Raw genomic sequence first — 7009 nt, 5'->3', positions numbered from 1 at the left:
CTGGGGTATCTGTCCTATAGTTGATAGAAAGTGAGGACAGAAGATAAAGGATTATTTAATAGATCCCTAAGCCACAAGGCACAAACTCTGTCGGCAATGAAATACTGCTCAAACAGTTTGAAAATGCATCCAGAGTAAGACAGCCACACTGGAAAGGAGGGAATCTTGGCAGGCTTCCAACAGACCTGACCCGGGTCATGAAATGATAAAAATGGTCTGGTCCTTCTCACCTGGAATGGGTTTGCTTCAGGAGTTAGCGATGGCTATGTACTTTTCACCCTACGCAGTTGCGCAACAGTTTGGTTTTCTTTGCCTTTGGGAATTCTGCAGACAGAGGTGGGGTGGTCAGTGAGAGATTGTTTAGAAACAAGAATGAAGTACACAGTTTTATGTTTCTAGCTCACAGAGGTGTGAGTGTAACTGTCTGTGTCTTCTGTTCCACCCAAACTCTTACAGATTTCTTCACTGAGTCCTTGTGATTCTAGAGACACTGGGATTTGGCTGCTTGAAGGAGAAATCGACCTTCCACTGGTTAAGCTTTCCTTGAGAACCCTACCGCTTAGATACAACACATTGCTGGATGTTGCAGTGGAGAAAAAAAATTAACAATACTCACAGGTGAGTGAAGCAATAGAAATCTATAAACAAATCTATAAATATGTAAATCCTGCAAGTGACTGGCAAATACAACTGTGTCAGCAAAGAGAAGGGAAGATTAATTCTGCCTGGGGTGAGAGAGAGGATGGGCTATAAAAGAAGGTGATATCTGTAGACCCTGGGGAGGCCAGGTCCTCTGGCCCAATTTTTAATTTTTTCCTTTTGGTATAGATCTGATAAATTTACATCATGAAACAATACCATTATGAAAACCAGTAATTTGCTTTAATCTTACACACACTTTCTTAAGGGACTTAAAGACTCCATTTCGGCTGCACATACATGCACAGTCCTCCCCGGGAGAGGACGGAAAAAATTAATTTTCTAACACCTTCTGCTTTGGGAAACTGATTGGACTGGCTGGGGGAGCGGGGGGAAGAGGGCTCTGAGCCCAAAACTTTGGGCTTCAGGAGCTGCAGGGGGCTTTTCCAGGGTCTGATCTTGGAGTCTTGGGGCGGGGGCGAGGGTGGTATCCCACTTAATCATCCTCGGGCAAAATAGCCGAGCGCGATACTGGGCACCCAGTGGACCATCGTCTGTCGAAAGGATTTCAAGCATCCTCCTTTCTTCACATTTAGAGGTTCATCCACCCATATCCCCACGTTGTGCTGCTCCGGCCAGCTAAATTCGGTTCTGATCTCGAGAGTTAGAAAAAACAGGAGAAAGGGTCGGGCCGTAGCATGCTGCGAGTGGAGCTATGCCAGGAGGTGTGAGCGAGGGGGGCGAGGGCGGTGCGCCGAGCGAGCGCTCGCGCCCCAGCTCCGCGGCTCCTGCGGCGATCGCTCAGCCCCCGCCCCCGCGCTCCCTCGCGGACCCCCGCCCGGGAGGCGGGAGGGCAGCGCCCGCGCCGCCGAGGCTGGGCTCGGGCTGTCGCGCTCGTCCCCTGCCGCTCTTGCCGTCCCCAGCCGCCTCCTCCTCCTCCTCCTCCCTCCTCCCCGGCCCGGCTTTGGAGGCGATTCTCCTCTAGCGACCAAGCCGATCGCTTCTGGGCGGGCGGCGCTTTGTCTGCTCCCTCCAGCGAGGCTCCGGGCCCGGCGCCGGGTCTGCAGCGGCCGCCGCTGCAGCGGGAGCCCGGCGGCGCCTCCTCGCGCCCCCGGGGGCCGCGCCCTCTCCCCGCCGAGGCGCCTGGGGACGGCGGCCCAGCCACTCACCGCCCGCGTCCCGCGCACCAACGCCGCCGCCGCCGCCGCCGCCGCCACCGCGGGAGAACCGGCCCACCCGGCCGGCCCGGTCCGAGGCAGGCAGCCCGGCGGGCAGTCGGGCGGGGACGGCGGCTGCTGCGGGTCTGGCAGCGCGCACGCCGCCCCGCAGACGCACCCAACGCCTCCTCTGTGCGCTGGGAGGATGGAGCAGCCGCCCCGGCCGCGGACTGGCGCAAGGTAAGGTGCAGCCGCCTGTTGCTTTTCGCCCAGCGCCGCGTCGGCCCCTCTGCCCGGGTACCTAGGCCGTCCCTCCCCGGAACCCGTAGAGAAGAACCATCACCCCATTTCTGAGCCTTGTCCAACCCCCAGGCTCCCTGGCGCAGATCCTCGGAGGGACCCCCTCCTGGCGAGTGGCGGGAGAGGTGGTGCTGGGTGGGGGGCGGGGAGGGGGTTGTCGACCCTCTTTGCTCGCGTGCCGCTGGCTGCAGCGCCACAGTCTGCAAACTTTTGTGCCCCCTCACTGCGCGGCGCTCAGCCGGTGCGTGCAAGTTGCACGTCTAGTTCTCGCTTGCGCCCTTCCCCCCATCCTCCCCCCCCCCCCGCCCCCCTCCCCGCCTCGCCGGAGGCATCTGTCTATTTCTCTGTGTTCTTGCCAGTCGACTTTTCGCTCCCTGCGGAGGGGCGAGGGTCTGGGACCCAGCGGTGCTCATCCTGCCTGTAGGGGTTGAGTAGGAGCCAAGAGGGTGAAACAGAATTGGTGGGACGCGGGGGGGAGGCTGCCCCCCTCCCCCCCGCCCCGGGGCTCCGTCCGGCGCGGCGGGAGTCGGTCGGTTCTCCCGTGTGCCACCCCCAACTCGGTCATGAAACCCTCGGAGTGGTTTGCGGCTGTGCGCCGTGGGAAGGCAAGTGCAGATCCGGGTGGGTGAAGTAAGTGGTTTGGGGTGGGCAAAGGTGGCCGGCGGGGTGTTGGGGGGTGGGGGTGGGAGGAAGCTGAAGGTGGAGACGGATAGGGTTGAGGGGAGACCCAAAAGCTCGGTTCAAGTGGACGAGAGGCCGGCTCCCCAAGCCGTCTTCTGGGAATCCGAGTGTGGAGGGCACCGACCGGGTGTGTAAATACGGCTGGGGGAGGAGGCGGGTACGCGGGGAAGCGCCGTGGGACCGACCCCAGCAGCCGAATGCCGGGCCCGGGGGTGGGGGGCGTGGGAAGGCCGGCTTCTGATGCCTGGACTGGGGCTATCTCCGTCTCCGGATGGAACAGACCGTGTCCGTTGGCGTCTTGGGCGGTGGCTGAGTGGTCTGGGGGCGCTTTCCCAGCTCCAGGAGGACCCCGCGTCCCCTTCCCCTGCGCCCGCGGCTGTACCTTTCCCCTTCCGCAGCCCGGCCGGCCGGCCCACGCCCACCCTCCCAGCCCGGCGCCTAGGAGTTCGGGGTGTTTCCGCAGCCGCGGGGTGGGAAGGGGATTCCGGGATTCGGGGGCAGGCTGTGTGCTGCTTGGGGAGTGTCCCCGGCGCCTGGGCGTGGAGACCCGGGTCCCAGGCGGTGGGAGGACGGCGCAGGGGCCGCGGCTGCAGCGCCAGCCCCCTCCCCCGCCTCCCGCGCCTACCCTCCTGGGCGGAGCGAGCGACCCGGGGAGCCCCGAGCCCCCCGGCGGCTCCGGAGCGCTGATCCGGGAGGGGATGCGGCGAAAGGCGGGGCGCGGGGCGCGGGGGTGCGGGCCTCGGGGGAGGGGAGGCCTGGCTCCCAGATCCGGGGCCCCGGGCAGAGGGGACTCGGTCCACCTCTCAGCCCCCAGGTAGACCCTCTGGGCTGTTCCAGGCGTCTTGGCGGATGCAGGAAGGCCAGCCCCTTTCCTCCTTGGCACCCCAGCAGTCTGGTGGGGAAGGCCATTGGGAGGGGGGGTCCCTAGAGTGCTGTGGAGAAGAAAAGGGAGCCCCCCTTGCCCCGCGGAGGCCGGCGGGGAACTCGCTAGGCTCTCAAAGGCCTGGCAGCTCCGGGTTTAACCCTTCCTCTCTCTGAGGAGGTGCACGCCCCTCTCAAAGTGGCGCCTTCGGCTGAGACTCCGTTCCCGGGTCGCTTCCTCCCGGCTTCAGAGAAGAGGGGTTTGAACGTTGCCTGGGTCTGGAGCGCCCTAAACCCTCGGGTGGTCCCTGCACAACTCTTCCACGTGCAGGCGCGGAGGGGGACCCCCCGTTTCGTCCCTGCGGTTCCCCGGCAGACATCTCCGGATCCGAGCTGGGAGAAAGCAGAACTCCGCGTAGACCCCTCTGTTGGACCCCAGGCTTGGGCCAGACCCTTCTGGAAGAGACTTCGACTGGTCCGGACTCAGGGAGGGGTCCTGAGTTGGGTCATTCACCTCCATCCAGGGTCCCCCTGCGGCCGCGCGCGCCCTGCCTCCCGAAGGCAAGCTCCAGAGCCCCAAGCGGCTGTCGGGGGTGCCCTGGGACGAGGCTGGGGTGCAGCTTCTGAGCGCCAAGGCCACACCCCACAGGCCAGCTTTGGTCTCTTCCGAATTCCCTGGCTCTTGAGGTAGGATCCTCGAATTAAGTCCCTCGCTCAAGCTCACCATTGAGATTTTGACGCCCAGGACCTGCTTCTCTCTTATGGCCTGCTTGTGTTCTGCTCACTTGGTTTGCTTGCAGAAAGAGACGGAACGTGTCCTTTGGCAACTCTTTGAAAATCATTTGTTTGGTTCCGCTGGTCTTGCCGCGGGCAGGCTTTTTCTAGTTGCGGGAGAGTGGGGCTACCCTCCCTAGGAGAGTGGGGCTACCCTCCCTAGGTGCCCGGGCTCTAGAGCCCTCAGGCTTCAGTAGCTGTGACATCGGGCTCAGTTGTTCCCTGGCATGTGGAATCCTCCCGGACCAGGGAGAGAACCGGTGTCCCCTACGTTGGCAGCCAGATTGTCAACCCCTGGACCACCAAGAAAGTCCCCTTGGCAGCTGCTGAAGGAGGACTTAACATCCGCACCAAGGTGCTTGTGCAGGTTGCTGGGGAGATCTTCTGAGGGGCCAGGTAGCAGGGACGATCGTCCCCACTGGCCTTTACCCTGTGCCAGTCTCTGATGGTTTCCTGGGCACAACCCTTCTCACAACCCAGGAGGAGAGTTATTCTGAAAACTAAGCCGTGGAGGAAGTAATCGGTTTGCTTGTTGTTGCCCAGCCTGTAAGTGGTGGGGCGGGTTAGTCTTGGGTGGAGGACAGCTCGTCTGTCCCTGCTTTGAAGCCCACTTGCTCCCACAGACCCTTTGACCACAGGAGGTGGGGGAGGCCCTAGTCTTCTGCTCCAACCCGGGGCCGTGTTGGCAGCGCCATGCTGGCCTGTGAGGCTTCTGGGGCTGTGACACTGATCGGTCCCTTGGGGCGCACCTCGGGAGGGTGGGATCCTGGCTCTGGAAGCAGATTTAGGCAATTGGCTGCCGGCACTGGACTTCTTTTCTGATTCTTTTGGAGAGTGTGCATGGTAAGTCATTTCAGTCATGTGTGACTCTGTGCGACCCCATGGACTGTTATAGCCCGTCAGGCTCCTCTGCCCATGGGGTTCTCCAGGCAAGCATACTGGAGTGGGTGGCCATGCCCTCCTCCAGGGATCTTCTAGACCCAGGAATCGAACCCGTGTCTCTTAGGGTCTTTACCACTAGCGCCACCTGGGATGCCCCTTTGTAAAAGTGATGAGATATGTAAGGAGGATATGAGTGTGATCAGGGTCCGCTCCAGAGATACAAATTATAGACACTGGATTCTGCAAGAGTCTATTTATCGTGACTGAATCCCAGAATATCAGAGCGAGGGACTTCTCAGATCTGTCCCTCCCAGCCCAGAGGCGGGAAGGAGATTCCCTGATGAAGGTCATTTTTGTGTGTTCCTAGCACCACTAGTACTAGAACCACTGTCTTCTGACCCTTGGTTGAAGTAGCCCATGTTGATGCACACAGGCATTGCGTTCACTGCAGTGGTTTTTCAGCTTCTTAATATTAATCTGTGAAAAATGGATTAGGGAAAAACTTTATTAAAAAAGGAGAGCTCTTTGCTAATTTGGCATAAATGCCTCTATCTGCATAACCAGAAAAAAGCCACAATCGTAGAATGGTTAAACCACCACAAATATATGTGTTTTGCCAAAAACTGCAGTAGACCATTTGTAAGTCTTCTGATAAAAGACTAACTGTGCAGCCTTTTCCATAATTCTAAAGAAAATTAAAGGCATGCTCAGCCATTTTAGCCTCATCCTTCTGTCCAGTGGAATGGCTCTGTCTTCCCCCACCTGCAGGTGTTTGTGAAAATAAGAGAAAATGTGGGACCTCAGAGGGAAAAATCCTTTTGTGTCCAATGAAGTGATTTGGTGTTATTTCTCCTGGATTTCTGACCATTGGTTTCTGATTTCTGATCCTAAACTTTAGGCTGCTGTCAACTTGAGGCAAAACCACATCTTTCTGCTGGACATACTTGGGACTCAGAAACAGACATACTTGAGGCTCAGAAACGGGGAAATTATTCTTTGCCGCGTCTCACTCACTGAGCCCCTTTAACAAAGGGGACTTTCCCTAGTAGTTTGGGCATTCCGTATGCCCCTGGGCGTTCCTGTAGGACAGAATTCCGATTCCTAAGAACATCCCCTGTCTTCTCCCCTGCAGCTACAGTATCAAGATGCTCTTCCCCTGGAGCTGAATCAACAAAAAGTAAACAGAGAGGAAATTGGGAAAGCCTGTTTCTCAGTCACACTGAGGCGGGGGAGGTAAGAGTTGCAGGCAGATGGTGGAGATTTGGTGCCTTTTATGTCCCCAGGAACAAGCTTTTCACCCCTGTTGCTGTGACAAGCCAGGATGGAGGCCTTTAGGCAGCAAGGACACCTGTGTGGGGGTGAGGCAGCGGTGGGGGGAGATGGAAGGAGGCTTGGGTGACAGAGGGCTTTGGTGTGCCCTGCGGGATGCTGGCCTTCCCGCCTCCCCTCCTGCCCACCTCCTCAGGGCTGACTGATCTTGGTTATCTCAAGGGAAGCATTCGCTTTCTAGAGAGTTCATTAGAAACGCATGTTGTTTTTACTATAAGGAGGGAAAAGTATGTACCGATGCCCCAGTCCGCAGGGAGAGCCCTGAACCTCAAATCATCCTAGAAGGGTGATCGTCTGAAGGAGGGCTTGCTGCTTTAGCTGGATTCCCACAGTGTTGGAGCAGAAACCACGTGGCATTGAAATCAGGCATGACAGTCTCTCAGAGA

The 7009-nt window shown here is 58.7% G+C and overlaps 1 protein-coding gene across 6 annotated transcripts in view; it reads left to right on the top strand.

Moving 5' to 3' along the window:
- The first annotated feature begins 602 nt into the window (after positions 1-602).
- The window catches only part of LRRC3B (leucine rich repeat containing 3B), a 96505-nt gene continuing 90098 nt past the window's right edge, over positions 603-7009 (top strand). The window contains exon 1 of one of the 6 annotated variants that reach the window (XM_043893898.1): positions 603-618. The gene's annotated coding sequence lies outside the window, so the exon portion shown is untranslated. Of the gene's footprint in view, positions 619-1491; positions 2037-2478; positions 2727-2826; positions 2905-6509; positions 6528-7009 lie in introns of those variants that run through there. The other 5 variants (XM_043893890.1, XM_043893891.1, XM_043893894.1 and 2 more) reach the window with 5 other exon arrangements.

The sequence above is a fragment of the Cervus elaphus genome, chromosome 32, assembly GCF_910594005.1.
Source record: "Cervus elaphus chromosome 32, mCerEla1.1, whole genome shotgun sequence".
Classification (NCBI taxonomy): domain Eukaryota; kingdom Metazoa; phylum Chordata; class Mammalia; order Artiodactyla; family Cervidae; genus Cervus; species Cervus elaphus.
This window is presented reverse-complemented; position numbering and strand designations above follow the sequence as displayed.